This window comes from Mobula birostris, chromosome 5 (genome assembly GCF_030028105.1).
Source record: "Mobula birostris isolate sMobBir1 chromosome 5, sMobBir1.hap1, whole genome shotgun sequence".
NCBI lineage: Eukaryota > Metazoa > Chordata > Chondrichthyes > Myliobatiformes > Myliobatidae > Mobula > Mobula birostris.
Genome location: NC_092374.1, coordinates 85570345 through 85587028, shown reverse-complemented (window position 1 = coordinate 85587028; position 16684 = coordinate 85570345).

Genomic DNA, 16684 nt, shown 5'->3' with positions numbered 1-16684 from the left:
GGTCGAGTTCGAGGAGGCGAAGAGGGCCTGCCAGCGGGGGATTAACCAGGTACGGCGGCACTGGGGGGAAACCAAGCGCGACGGGCAGGTAGTGGCCGCACAGACCGAGGCCGTTCGGTCCCTCCTGCCTATGCAGGGACCTTGGTCCATAAACCGGCGCTGCGGGTCTTTGCCTCCCTTAAAACTGCATCATCCTACCTTCTCCCTCACCTATCGCCTGCCATCTGTACTCCACCTTCCTTTCGAGGCCAGATGAAGGGTCTCAGCCCGAAATGTCAACTCTTCGATCCTGCTGAGTTCCTCCAGCATTTCCTGTTCAGCTGAATATTTCCAGTATCTACAGAATCTCTTTGCGTCTCCCAACTCCCCTTATTGTCAAGACCATACATACACAGCCAGGGTATGAATGCCTCAGCAACACAACATAGACTTAAATTAATATAGAATTATCTATCAAGTCCAGTGTACGTGCACATTTATGGTGAGGTACAGGTACAATGCTTGCAGCAGCATCACAGCTGCTGACACACAGAACATAAATTACACAATGTAAATACAGGATGTAATTTATACAAGGTAGTGAAGGGAGAGGAAAAGGGAAGACTGCAAAAACACTCACAACACGCTGGAGGAACTCAGCAGGTCAGGCAGCATCCGTGGAAACGGTGAGTCGACGTTTCAGGCCGAAACCCTTCGTCAGGACTGAAGAGGGAAGGGGCAGAGGCCCTATAAAGAAGGTGGGGGGAGGGTGGGAAGGAGAAAGCTGGTAGGTTTCAGGTGAAAAACCAGTAAGGGGAAAGATAAAGGGGTCAGGGAGGGGATAGGCAGGAAAGGTGAAGAAGGAATAGGGGAAAACACAATGGGTAGTAGAAGGAGGCAGAACCATGAGGGAGGTGATAGGCAGCTGGGGGAGGGGGCAGAGTGACATAGGGATAGGGGAAGGGAGGGGGAGGGAATTACCGGAAGTTGGAGAATTCTATGTTCATACCAAGGGGCTGGAGACTACCCAGACGGTATATGAGGTGTTGCTACTCCAACCTGAGTTTGGCCTCACCATGGCAGTAGAGGAGGCCATGTATGGACACCTACCAGCCTTCTGCTTCCCACCCTCCACCACCTTTATAAGGCCTCTGCCTTCTCCCTCTTCAGTCCTAAGGAAGGGTCTCAGCCCAAAACGTTGACTGTTCGTTTCCATCGATGCTGCCCAACCTGCTGAGTTCCTCCAGCGTGTTGCTTTGACCCCAGCATCCGCAGAGTATTTTGTGTTTAAGACTGCAAAAACATGACGAGAGTGCAAACAAAAAGACACAATTAAAGACAAGTCGATGGTAGTCCATAGTGTTCGTTTGCCAGGCTAAGATTAAAACTGTGCAAGCTAGTTCAAGGACTTAATGGTGGTAGGAAAGTAGTTGTTCCTGAACCAAGTGGTGTGGGACTTGAGGCTTCTTCTCTTCCTGCCCAACAGAAAAAATCAGAATCGGGTTTAATATCTCACTGGCATATGTAGTGAAATTTGTTGTAATGTGGTAGCAGTATATAATAATACAAAAATAAAAATACATAATAAAAACTGAGAATTACAGTAAGTATAAATATGTTTATCAAATAGTTAAATTAAATAAATAGTGCAAAAACAGAAATAAAAGAAAGGTAGAGTTCATGGGCTCAATGTCCTTTCAGAAATTGTTTGGCAGAGGGGAAGAAGCTGTTCCTGAATCGCTGAGTGTGTGTCTTCAGGCCTCTGTACCTCCTTCCTGACGGTAGCAATGAGAACAAGGCACGGCCTAGGCGATGGGGGTCCTTAATGATGGACGCAACTTTTTGAGGCATCGCTGCTTGAAGATGTCCTGTATGCTACAGAGGCTAGTGCCCATGATAGATCTGACTAAGTTTACAAATCTCTGCAGCTTATTTCAATCCAGTGCAGTACCCCCCCCCCACCAATACAGTAATGCAGCCAGTTAGAATGCTGTCCACGGTACATCTGTGGAAATTTGCGAGTGCTTTTGGAAACGTACCAAATCTCCTCAAACTCCTAATAAAATATAGTCACTGTTGTGCCTTTGTAGCTGCATCGATATGTTGAGCCTAGGATAGATCTTTAGATGCTGACACCCAGGAATCTGAAATTGCTCACTCTTTCCACTTCTCATCCCTCAGTGAGGACTTGTCCCTTGTCTTGCCCTTTCTGAAGTCCACAATCAGTTATATGGTCTTACTAACGTTGTTGTTGCGACACTACTCAACTAACTAATACAAGGAGTGATTGATAAGTTCGTGGCCTAAGGTAGAGGGAGTCAATTTTAGAAAACTTAGCACATTTATTTTACCAACATTTACACGCCTAGTCCAGCGGTCATGGAGCATACGGATCCCTTCTTTGTAGAAGTCGGCGTCTTGGACCTCCAGACAGTGGTCCACAGCAGAGGTGATTCATATGTTTGTGGCCCAAAGTAGAAGGAGATGAGGAGAAACTTCAAACTTTCTGCATTTTCACTCAGAGTTGAACTGCACGTGCATGTAACTACAGCTGTATAACTCATCTCCTTCTACCTTGGGCCACAAACTTATCAATCACCCTGCTGTGGACCACTTCTACAAAGAAGGGATCTGTATGCTGCACATCTGCTGGACTAAGTGTGTACATGTAGGAGGGAACTATGTTGAAAATAAATGTGCTAGGTTTTCTAAAATTGACCCCTACCTGAGGCCATGAACTTATCAATCACCCCTCTTGTATCTTGCTCCTGTACACCATGTTGTCACGATCTGAAATACTGCCAACAATAGTTGTATCATCAGCAAATTTATTGATGGCATTTGAGTTGTGCCTAGACACACAGTCATGGATGTAGAGCAGTGGGCTAAGCACATGTCCCTGAGCTGCGTCAGTGCTGATTGTGGGAATCGTGGCTTGGTCTGGCAATTCCACGCACAGGAACACAAGAGGCTGCAGAGAGTAGTGGACTCGGTCATCAGACCTCCCCGCTACTGACAGCATCTGCAAAGTATGAAGTCCTAGAAAGTGGGTCCATGGGTTATTGGAACACTTCGGTGATGTAGTGAGTGAAATTATCTCCTTTTGTTCAAGAGCCTGATGGTTGAGGGGTAGCATATTGATGCAGTTATGAAGAAGGCAAGACAGTGTCTATACTTTAGGAGTTTGAAGAGATTCAGCATGTCAACAAATACACTCAAAAACTTCTATAATTGTACCATGGAGAGCATTCTGACAGGCTGCATCACTGGTATGGAGGGGCTCCTGCACAGGACCGAAAGAAGCTGCAGAGGGTGATAAATCTAGTCAGCTCCATCTTGGGTAATAGCCTGTAAAGTACCCGGACATCTTCAAGGAGCGATGTCTCAGAAAGGCAGCAACATTATTAAGGGTCTCCAGCACCCAGGGCATGCCCTTTTCTCACTGTTACCATCAGGTAAGAGATACAGAAGCCTGAAGACACACACTCAGCGATTCAGGAACAGCTTCCGATTCCTAAATGGACATTGAACTTGTGAACACTACCTCACTTTTGTAATATATATTATTTCTGTTTTTTGCATGATTTTTAATCTATTCAAAAACGTGTACTGTAATTGATTTACTTATTTATTATTTTTTTTCCTCTTCTATATTATGTATTGCATTGAACTGCGGCTGCTAAGTTAACAAATTTCACGATACATGCCAGTGATAATAAACCTGATTCTGATTCTGATCCTGAACATGCTGGCATGAGTCCTGAAGTCCTGTACCACCTTCCCGATGGCATCAGCAAGAAGAGGGCATGATCTGGGTGGTGGGGGTCCCTGATAATGGATGCTGCTTTCCTGCAAAAATTGCTTTGTGTAGATATGTTCTATGGTGGGTAGGGCTTTACCCATGACGGACTGGGCCGTATCCACTACCTTCAGCAGGATTTTCTGTCAAAGGGCATTTGCAAGAGTCCTTGGTGACATACTGAAAAAGGTGGCATGTATCCCCAGCACCCGAGTCACATCATCTCCATGCACCCTGATCTAGCAGCTTTTTCCCTTTCGGATAACTAACCAGTTCCCCTTTGAATCTGGTTTTTCTGCTACTTCTGGCATTGCATCCCAGATCCAATTACTAGTGAGACGCCATTAATTCAGCACCGGGTTGTTCACAAATCCTGAGAGTCCAGCACCTGTCTCATTCGGTGATCTGGAATAATCGGGAGTCCGGAGTACATGGTCGGAGCTGACAGACTGGACGACTAGTGCGCAGTCGAAGTTCCAGAACACCGGGCATCGGGAATGTGTAGGTTTGTGACGAGGGTCCAGAGTGCTTGTATATTCCCTGCTTCTCGTGGAGTTCACTGAGAAAGTTATAGCATGTGAGCAAAACAGTAAAGTGAATGTTTTGGGTGAATAACAGGAGAAACATACAGTAATCTGGGAAATCTCATCCAGCACCTCCAAGTCCCTAGGGTGCTAGGTTATTGGACTTTTACCGTGCGTGCTATGGGAGGGGGGCAGAAAACAATATTCCTGTTAGTCTTGGTTCTTTTGCCAATCACACATTCATGATCCCCTTCCTGCCAATGCCGACAGTTTTACTGTTTGCTATTTACTTCATAATTTTAATTATTTTTGTTGAGTCAGTTTGCAACTCCCTCTGTTCAAAGGAAAACAACACCAGTTTCTTTACTCCCTGCGCAAAACTAAGGTTCCTCATCCTTGGAGTGATTTTGTTAAACTCTTCCACCACCCCCTCGGCAAAGCACATATGCATGATTTCGAACGCTACACATTACTGTGAGGTGGCACTGTAGTGTGGTAGTTAGCAGAACACTTTACAGCACAGGTGACCTGGGTTCAGTTTCCACCGCTGTCCGTAAGAAGTTTGTACATTCTCCCCGTGACCCCATGGGTTTCTTCCAAGTGCTCTGGTTTCCAGTTGGGTTAATTGGTCATTGTAAATTGTCCAGTGATTAGGCCAGGATTAAATCGGGCGATTGCTGGGCAGCGTGGCTCAAGGAGCCAGAAGAGTTGATTCTGCCCTGTACCTCAATAAATAAAAATTACTCTCGTTGCAGCCAAACCAGTACTTTATAGACATTCGTTATGATTTGTTTGCCATCAGGATGCTCTTTATCAATTACAGCTCAGCCTTTAGCACCATCATCCACTCAAAACTAATCAACTCCAAGACCTAAGCCTCAATACCCTCTTCTGCCCAAAACCTGTAGACCCAGTCAATTCAGATTTGCAAAAACATTTCCACAGTCTCCATCAGTACAGGTGCACCACAGAAATGTGTACTTAGCCCCCGCTCTACTCGTTTACACCAATGACTGTGTGGATAAGTACAACTCCAACACCTGATTGTGGATAAGTACAGCTCCAACAACTGACCAAGAACCTGATTGTAGACTTCAGACATCCATGAGTCTGTAATCTTTGGAGGATCAGTAACTTTAAATTCCCGGGTGTCATTATTTCAGAGGACCTGTCTCGGACCCATCATATAAATATTATTGTGAAGAAAGCACAATGGGGCCTTTACTTCCTCAGGAGTCTGTGGCAGTTCGGGATGTCATTGAAGACCTTGGCAAACGTCTATGGATGTGTGGTGGAAAGTATGCTGCTGTCTGCATTACAGCCTGGTATGGGAACATCAATGTCTTTGAGCAGGAAATCCTACATTAGCTGGTGGACTTGGCCCAGTACATCATGGGTAAAACCCTCCCAACTATTGAGCACATCCACCTGAAACGTTGCATAGAAAAGCAGCATCATCAAAGATCCTCACCACCCAGGCCATGGTCTTTTCATGCAGCTGCCATCAGGTAGAAGATACAAGAGCCTCAGGACTCACACCACCGGGTTCAAGAACAATTACTACCCATCAACCATCAGACTCTTGAACAAAAGAGGATGACTACACTCATTTAAGGACTCTTTTGTATTGTTATTTCATGCTCATTATTTATTGCTATTTATTTATATCTTCATTTGCATAGTTTGTTTACATTTACTGTTCTATAGATTTGTTAAGTATGCCCACAGAAAAAGAATCTCGGTTGTATGTGGTGACATGCATGTACTCTGATAATTAATTTTACTTTGAACTTTGATCTCTTTGTTATTAAAGCCTGGAATAGCATGTCATTTTAGCTATTTCCTCAAGCTGCCCTACAATTTTCAACAATTCATTTACGTAAGCCCACAGGTGTCACACTGATAATTGTGCCCACTAGTTCTCGTTAAAACGTCTCAAGTTAGTTGGATGCAATTTATTATTAAAAAATATATTCTGACTTTCTCTAATCAATTCAAACTTGTCTACCCTCTGCCCTTTCTAGGTATTCTCTATTTATTGTGTATTATCGCTCTTTCACTGGCTGCGTCCTAAATAAAAAACAAGCTTTGGCTGGAAAAGGTCAAGTATACCCCTGTGCCTTATTAACCATCGAACCATTATATTCAAGAGGGATTTAAGAACATGCACTCCAAGGTCCATTTTCCTCCACATTATCGGTATTCTGCCATCTATTGTACATTTGTTTTGTTTCAGTTCCTTGCATTTCTCATAATTGAATTCCGTTAGCTGCTGCTTCCCTCTAATCCAGCCAATTATAGTCATAGAGCATTACAGCACAGAAACAGGTCCTCTGGCCCAATCTAGTCCATGGTAAACTCTTACTCTGCCTAATCCCAGCGACCTGCATCCCATACCCCTCCCATCCATGTACCTATCCAAACTTCTCTTAAATGTTGCAACCAGAGCCGCATCCACCGCTCCCATTGGCAGTTTGTTCCACACTCTTTTTTTCCCGTAACTCAAGTTTTTTTCCTCACTGTTGATGACATTGACAATTTTGACATCATTGGTGAACCTTACCATCTATGATGACTACATTAAGTTCCCAGTAATTAACATATATTACAAAAAGGAGAGGGAACCTGTGGAACTAAGTTGCATGAAGCTCTCTGAACTTGCCCTTTGTGCTCTCCCAGTGGGCCCATTTTTAATGCAATTTAGTACTTTCCTTTGGGTGTCATTTTTTCTCCCTGATAACTTGTCCATCACTAATTTTGGGCTGTCTAGTTTTTTTTTAATACTTGATCTATTTATTCCCCCTTTTTTTAAATATCTCCCAGTCCTCATCTGAAACCAAAGATTAGCAAACAGATATGTTTTCTCCCTTGTTCTTTTATGTGAGACTGTTTATTGACTACAATTCCACCTTCAGTACTATAATTCCAAGCAAACTCGTCTCCAAACATTTAAACCTGGGACTCACCACTTCCCTTTGCAACTGGATTCTTGATTTCCTGACCAACAGACCACGGTCAGTATGGATAGGTAGTGGCAGCTCTGCCGTGATTCTCCTCAGCACTGGGGATACCTGACAACACTGTGTCCTCAGACCCTGAGTCTACCTATCCATACTGAACATTCACTACTGGGTGGCCAGATTCATTTCTAACTCCATCCAACAGGGTTCCCAACCTGGGGTCCACAGACCCCTTGCTTAATGGTGTTGGTCCATGGTATAAAAACCCCTGATCTGCAGGTTAGCTGATAATACCGCCAATAGTGGGCCGTATCTCAAACAACGATGAGTCTCAGTACAGGAGGGAGACAGAGAACTTAGTAACATGGTGTCATGACAACAACCTTTCCTCTGATGTCAGCAAAACTAAAGAACTGGTCATTGACTTCTGGAAGGTGGGAGGCGATGTACATCCTCCTGTTTACATCCACAGTGCGGAGATTGAGAGGGTTGGAGGTTTCAAGTTCCTGGTAGTGAACATCACCAATAGGCTGTCCTGATCCAACCACATTGATGCCACAGCCCAGAAAGCTCACCAGCACCTCTATTTCCTCAGGAGGCTACAGAAATTTGACATGTCCCCTTTGACCCCCCCCCCCCACCAATTTTTATCAATGCACCATAGAAAGCATCCTGTACAGATGGTGACTGCTATGCCTATGCCCTTGACCACAAGAAGCAGCAGAGTCATGGACGTGACTCAGCACATCACAGAAACCAGATTTCCCCTCCATAGAACCTATCTACACTTCCCACTGCCTCAGTAAAGCTGCCAAATAATCAAAGATCAGACACACTGTGAACATCAACACGAGGAAATCTGCAGATGCTAGAAATTCAAGCAACACACACAAAATGCTGGTGGAATGCAGCAGGCCAGGCAGCATCTATAGGAAGAAGCACAGTCGATGTTTCGGGTCGAGACCCTTCGTCAGGACTAACTGAAAGAAGAGATAGTAAGAGATTTGAAAGTGGGAGGGGGAGATCTAAAATGATAGGAGAAGACAGGAGGAGGAGGGATGGAGCTAAGAGCTGGAAAGTTGATTGGCAAAAGGGATACGAAGCTGGGGAAGGGAGAGCATCATGGGACAGGAGGCCTAGGGAGAAAGAAAGGGGGAGGGGAGCCCAGAGGAAGATGGAGAGCAGGCAGGGAGTGATTGTGAGAGGGACAGAGGGAGAGACAAAAGGAAAAAATAATAATTAAATAAGGGGTGGGTTAAGAAGGGGAGGAGGGGCATTAATGGAAGTTAGAATAGTCAATGTTTATGCCATCAGGTTGGAGGCTACCCAGATGGAACATAAGGTGTTGTTCCTCCAACCTGAGTGTGGCTTCATCTTGACAGTAGAGGAGGTCGTGGATAGACATATCAGAATGGGAATGGGACGTGGAATTAAAATGTGTGGCCACTGGGAGATCCTGCTTTCTCTGGCAGACAGAGCGTAGGTGTTCAGCAAAATGGTCTCCCAGTCTGCGTCGAGTCTCGCCAATATATAGAAGGGAGCACTGGACACAGTATATCACCCCAGCCGACTCACTGGTGGAGTGTTGCCTCACCTGGAAGGACTGTCTGGGGCCCTGAATGGTGGTGAGGAGGAAGTGTAAGGGCATGTGTAGCACTTGTTCCCCTTACAAGGATAAGTGCCGAGAGGGAGATCAGTGAGAAGGGATGGGGGGATGAATGGACAAGGAAGTCGCGGAGGAGGCGATCCCTGTGGAAAGCAGAGGCGGAGGGAGGTGTGCTCGGTGATGGGATCCCGTTGGAGGTGGCGGAAGTTATGGAGAATAATATGTTGGATCTGGAGGGTGGTAGGTGAGGACAAGGGGAACCCTATTCCTAGTGGGGTGGTGGGAGGATGGAGTGAGAGCAGATGTGCATGAAATGGGAGAGATGCATTTGAGAGCAGAGTTGATGGTGGAGGAAGGGAAGCCCCTTTCTTTAAAAAAGGAGGACATCTCCCTTGTCCTGGAATGAAAAGCCTCATCCTGAGAGCAGATGCGGCGGAGACGGAGGAATTATGAGAAGGGGATGGCATTTTTGCAAGAGACAGGGTAAGAAGAGGAATAGTCCAGGTAGCTGTGAGAGTCCATAGGCTTATAGTAGACATCAGTCGATAAGCTGTCTCCAGAGACAGAAAGATCAAGAAAGGGGAGGGAGATGTTGGAAATGGACCAGGTAAACTTGAGGGCAGGGTGAACATGCTCTCTTTTCTCCTCTCCCATTGGGCAGAGGATACAAAAGTCTAAAAGCATGTACAGCAGGCACTAGGACAGCTTCTATCCTGCCGTTATCAGGTGACAATAAGATGGGCACTTGACTTCACAATCTACCCTGTTATGACCTTGCTCCTTATTTCTACTTGTACAATACTTTATCTGTACTGCAATACTTTATTGTGCATTCTGTTATCAATGTACCATTGCAATGAGACAATTTGTACATACAGTACACAAGACAAGTTTTTCACTGTATCTCAGGAAGTATATGTGGGGAGGAGGTGGAATAAACAGTTGACATTTAGAGTCAGTGAGCCCTGATGAAGGGTCTTGGCCTGAAACATTGACTGTTTATTTCCCCCTATTGATGCTGCCTGGCTTGTTAAGATCCCCCAGCAGTTTGTGTGCGTTCCTCAGGTCAGCAGTTGGTTACTGATGCCCTAGGCTTTTCCACCACTGACAAAGCACATCAGGAGCCAGATAAGATAACAGCAAGAACACTCAGCAGATCACACAGAGTCTGTGGATAAAGAAAAGGAGTTCATCATCTGGTCTTTTGGAAAACTCCATTTGCCTGGATGTGATCATCCAGGACTAAGCTATCCATTTGATTGACATATTGTCCACCATTCCTGTGCATTAATTTCCTCTGTCATTGCTGTACTGTCTACCATCTGTGATACACTGCATGTGCTTAACTTTACTGACAGCACCTCCCTAACCTGCAGCTTCCAAAACAAAACAAGTACATCATTTGCACCAGGTTGCCCTCAAAACCACATATTATGATGACTGAGAAACGTATTGCCATCTCTGTGGCAATGACATCCTCCTTGGTGGATCACACCAAGACTGGGGGTGTAGTGGACATTGAGGAAAGGTATTAAAGCTTGCACTGGGATCTGGACCAGCAGAAAAAAAATTGGGTTAAAAAAATGGCAGGTAAAATTTAAGCAACACACATCAAAGTTGCTGGTGAACGCAGCAGGCCAGGCAGCATCTCTAGGAAGAGGTACGGTTGACGTTTTGGGCCGAGACCCTTCATCAGGACTGCAGATTTGGGGGTGTAGTGGAAATCTGCAGATTTCCTCGTGTTTGCGAGCTGAAATTCAATGCAGACAACGTGTGAGATGCTGCACTTCAATAGGACCAACGAGGATAAGAGTTACATAGTGAAAGGTAGGGCACTGAGGAGTGCGGTGGAACAGAAGGGAATACAAATTCATAGTTTGTTGAAAGTGGCGTCACAGGTAGATAGGATCATAAAGACAGCTTTTGGCACATTGGTCTTCATAAATCAAAGTAGTTGGGATGTTATGCTAAAGTTGTGTAAGGTGTTGTTGAGGCCAAATTTGGAGTATTGTGTCCAGTTCTGGTCACTTACCTACAGGAAAGATATTTGTCAGATTGAAAGAGTGCAGAGAAAGTTTATAAGGATGTTGCCAGGTTTTAAGGATCTGTGTTACAGGAAAAGGTTGAATAGGTTAGGACTTTATTCCTTGGAGTGTGAGTGTGGGAGAAAAAGGGAAGATTTGATAGAGGTATACAAAATTATGAGGGGTATAGATAGGATCAATGCAAGCAGGCTTTTCCACTGAGGTTGATTGGGACTACTACTAGAGGTGATGGGTTAAGGGTAAAAGGTGAAAGATTAAGAGAAACCTGAGGGGAAGGTATGGAGAGCTGTGGTCCAGGTGTAGGTCGATAGGATTAGGCAGAATAATCATTCGGCATGAACTATTTATTTTATTTAGTAGAGCAGCGTGGAATAGGCCCTTCGAGCCACGCTGCCAGCAGCCTCCAGTTTAACCTAATTAATTAACATATGTTAACTAATTAACATATCAATCCATGCGTCTTTGGACTGTGTGAGTAAACCAGAGAACCCGTTCCGTGGTGAGAACGTACAAGCTCCTTGTAGAGGATGCTGGAATTGAACTCCAAACTCCAGCACCCCGTGCTATAATGGCATCCGCTAACCGCTACACTACCATGCTGCCTGAAGAGCCTGCTCCTTTGCTGTGGTGCTCCATGACTCTATCAATCTTTGTCAGGTTCTGAATTTCCCACTCAGTGGAGTTATACAAGCACCTTATCTAAGAGACTTGAGCCTTTTGGGGAAGTGGAGCAATACTTGTCCTCAAAGGCAGTCAGGTGTGGACAATATATTCCTGTCTTGCCACCTTCACCTACATCCTGAAAAGTAAATGGGTGGGGGGGCACAGCTGGTGGCTCAGAACATTAAACTGGGACAGGAAGTGGTTGAATTAGGAGCTTGTCCATTTGGTTGGGCTTATACTGCACTCTGGTCTTTGTTTCCCTGCAGGAGCTGCAGGAGGCTGCACGGCTGATGGGTGAACTGAACAAGAACCTTTCCTACTGGGCTGAGAAAACAGGGGATGTGGAGAAATTGGCCCAGGTCTGTGGCTGAAATTCATCCTATGTTGATTTGAATAATGATCCAAACAGTTCTATATAGACTCTGATAGTGTTTTGGTGATTGAAAATGTTTCATTGTCGAACATGTGTATCCTTAATGTAATCCATTTTTTACTCTTGAGCAGTGATGCTTGACTAGTGTGAGAATCTACTCAACACTGCACTGATTTAAGTTTTAAGAACTTGCCACTTAATTGGGTTAATGTCTCATTTTGTCAGTAGTAACACATTGTGGGAATTTCCATTATCCCATGCCTGCCCCATTTTCTTTATCAATTCTCTGCACTTTGCCTTTAACTGAAAATTCTCAACCAGCTGTTTCACAATATCGTTATCAAAGATTGCGGGTCATGACCAAACCAAGGCAATTTCCAGAGAAACCCACTTCATGACACATTTACTGCTGTAAGCAACTCTCAATTAATATTAGCTTTGTTTGTCACTCGTACGTTGGAGCATATGGTGAGATGTGTCACTTAAATCAAACCAGCGAGGATTGTGCAGCTTGCAAGTGTCACCACAATTGTTCACCAACATAGCCTCCCCACAACTTACTGACCCTAACCCATATGTCTCTGGAATGTGGGAGGAAACCCACATGGTCATGGGGAGAAATGTACAAACTCCTTACAGACAGTGAAACACCATCTTTCAGCTTGTGCTGTAAAGTGTTGCGCTAATGTGCTGCCCTTCTCATCTGTTATCAGATGTTTTTATGGAGTGTAAAACCACTGTGCTTGAACGATATGTACATGTTTTCTCTGATGAAGACTATCCTGGGGGGGGGGGGGGAATGTTCTGTTGTTTCTTTTCCTCTGCAAAAAACTGGCCACTCAGATCTGATCCATTCAATCCATGAATGTGGCTTTATTGACCAGAGATCACTTAAATAAACAGTAACCAGTGGTTTTAAGGTAATTGGTAGACTTGAGGAAAGTGTTTTTGATCCCAAATATGCTAACAATCTGAACTTGCTACTTGAGACAGAAGCACATAACATTTAGAAAGTACTAATACTGGTTTAAAGTGCTGTAACCTGTGTGTTTACAGGTTGAGAGTTATAATCATGGGATTAGCCTATCTTGACCAGTGTTAGATGGCCTCCATTCTGACATAGAGATAAAAACACTAAGACTATAAATGAGTTTTGTTAATACTCCGCATTTTTATCAAAGTTTAATCCAATAGTGTTATGGATGTGCCTTATCAAAAAGATGAGCAGTTCAGGACAGTGAAGCAATCTTTTGTAATATTGTTATTGAGTACAAAAGTGGTGTATCTAACATAACCTTATCAGAATCAGTTTTGTATCACAGATATGTGTCATGAAATGTGTTGTTTTGTGGCAGCACTAAAGAACAATACATAATGTTCTCCTATATATTACATTAAGTATATGTACATATACACCTAAGACTTTTGCACAGTACTGTATGTATAGTTACATACTCAGTGGTACATCTGCGCATTAATACAAACATTTAATCAGCCAATCATCTGGCGGCAACTCAATGCATAAAAGCTTGCAGGTATGGTCAAGAGTTCAGTTGTTGTTCAGACCAAACATCAGAATGGGGACAAAATGTGACCCAAGTGACTTTGACTGTGGAATGATTGTTGGTGCCAGATGGAGTGATTCGAGTATCTCAGACACTGCTGATCTCCTGGGATTTTCACAGTCTCTGGAGTTTACAGAGAATGGTGCAGTAACCAAACACAGCCAGTGAGTGGCAGTTCTGTGGGTGAAAATGCCTTGCTAATGAGAGAGATCAGAGGAGAATGGCCAGAGTGGTTCAAGCTGACAGGAAAGTAACATAAACACGTTACAACAATGGGGTGCAGAAGAGCATCTCTGAATGCACAACAGGTCAAACCTTGAAGTGGATGGGCTACAGCAGCAGAAGACCACACCGTACTCCACATAGTAAAGTAGCCACTGAGTGAGTGTGTGTGTGTGTGTGTGTGTGTGTGTAGTAGTAGCACAACATAGTGAGGTAGTGTTCATGGATTCTTACTTATCTTTTCTATAGGTGTGGAGTATGTTTCAGAACAGACTGGCAACCATCGTGAGCTCACTGCCAAGTGCAACGAAGTAGACTGATGGTCTTCAAAATTGAGTGTTTGTGATGTGGTCGAAGGATTGCAACTATGGGGAGAATACCTGAGGTAGAGAAAGCAAAGCTCTTGGAAACATTTATTCACCTGTCACCACAACCATAGATTTTCACTTTTCTATTTTTAAAAATCTTCAGCATCTTGTTCTGCTTACTTCAGTCGTGGATGAATTTGCAGGGGAATGGAGTGCTTTGGGTTGAAGAGCTTCCTCCGTTATGGTATCCACCACAACAAAAATGTTAATACATTATTCCAGGATCATGCGGATCACAAGCATTGAATGCCGTATCAGTTTATTTATCAGCATCAGCCCAGATCAGTGTTTGCAATAATAAAAAGCCTCTGGAGCAGATAGTTTTTCTGCCCCAGTTGCTGTGAAAGCTCGATGGATTTGAACACATTCTTAACAAAACTCAAAGCATTCATTCTTCCAATACATGCTGATACTCTGGGGTCTAATAAACTGTCCATAAACTCTCAATTGTCTACTCAGGCCCAATTTATTTTTACCAGGAAATTTCTGGATCATTTGCACTGAAACACTGCAAAACACATCACTTAATGTTGGCAAAACGGCTGCTTTGCTTGGCTGTGTGTTTACAGGGAGAAATGTCGGAAATCAAGGCATAACAATGTTATTTCTTGAAAACAATTTGTAATGGGACTATAGAATCTCTACACATAGAACTTGAGCTGAGTTTTAATGAAACTATCCAGCTAATTTCTCCCTTCTGCTGCCACAGCTGTATGAAAGACACTTTTACTGTACCAGCTGCATCCTGTTGTATGGGTAGGAGGGGTAGGATTTGTTTCAGTTATTACTAATAATTGAAGGGCTACTTGGTCCTTTGCTGTTTAAAAGGCAATACTGAATGTGTTGGTAACTTGATACTTAAATAAATTAATCATCGCAAACTCGCATATCATTCTCTTTTAAAGTATTAGCTGATTTAGAAACTTATTTTTCACTCTGTTTTAAATTCACTTTAAGACCTGCCTATTTCTGGCACAATTAAAACATGGAATTTTGCTTTTCTGTCTCAAGATAAATTCCAGCTATGTAAACATATCTTTCAGAAACAGGCTGTAGAGTAATTTCCCAAATTGAATTCTAGCCCAATCACAGGACAATTTTACAATGACCAATTAGCATACCAACCAGTACATCTTTGGACTGTGGGAAGAAACCAGAGCACCCCGAGGAAACCCATGCAGTCACAGGGAGAACATACAATCTCCTTACAGGCAGCAGTGGGAATTGAACCTGGGTCATCTGTGCTGTAAAGTACTGCTAACCATTACACTACTGTGCCACTTTAAGATTCTTCATTCCTGTTTCTGTAACAATATTGTTTTACCAGTCAGAGTTGTTAGCCCTAAGCTGACTCCCTAAACCTGGAGGACCAGTGGACCAGTCTTAGTCTGGCCTCTACCCTTTGATCTGTTTGACATGGGTGACCCTACCAAGAGCCAGAGCACTGACTCCAGCCAACACAGCGCTCTGGGTCATTGAGGCCTGCAAGCCTCCAAACCCCACTTGAGGTTGTGGCCCTCTTGCAGGATAAATTCCTTTCATTTTTATGATTTAGAGTAAATATTATATACACATACTAATATATATAATGTGTGTGTATGTATATATATATATATATATATATATATATATATATATACATACACACATATACATACATACACACACACACACACACTACGTATAGACTCACTCACTCTACTGTTGTCACAAAACATTTCATATCAGGTAAGTCAGTGATAATAAAAATGATCTGGAATCTCTTTTCTCACTCCCACAAGCTAGCTGTGCCTTCTCTACTCTTGCTGGTATTTAAACCTCCATTTATTTTCTCTTTTCTTCTCTCCTCCCCTCCCCCCCCCCCAAACACCTTACTCTCATCAATCTTGGCCTCTTAAATCATAATCTTCCTAGATTTTATTACCAAGCAACCACCCAACTTAAGATGGGCAATGCTGCCTTAGTGGGAGTTGGGGAATATTAAGGAGGTGCAATACCCATTAGCTCCAAACAGAAGGCACAATCCTTTGACACCATCATATTTCCATCCTTAATGTATGAAGCCCCAGTACATCCAAAGTCCAGGGCCTTTGGTATTTCTCCTTCCTAGGACCACCTTCTAAAATTCTAAGATCTTGCAGTCTCATTTTTATTATCCAAAAACCTTAGGAGTCCTTTAAAATCATGCCATTACTGTGTACCACGGAGCTATTTGTCTCTGGCAACCAAAGGCAGATACTTAGATCACCCCACTTTCAGCTTTTGGTCTTACACATTGTTGCTCAAGGGCTCATCCAGGTGCCTTTTAAATGTAACAGAGGATTTTTGTCCTCCTTCCTTTCTTCAAATCCCCACTACACCAGGAATGAAAAGATGATTTCAACTCCTCTTTTAAATTTATATCCCTAATTAAAGAACTTCCTGTAGAGACAACTAGTTTCTGCTTATTCACTTCAGCCTTTCATCATTTTGTACATCTCAATTAAATTTCCTCAGCCTCCTGTTTTCCACAGAATAAATTAACTAGTCTCTCCTCATTACATCCTCTGAAATCCCTCAAGTTACTGCATCCTTCTGTAG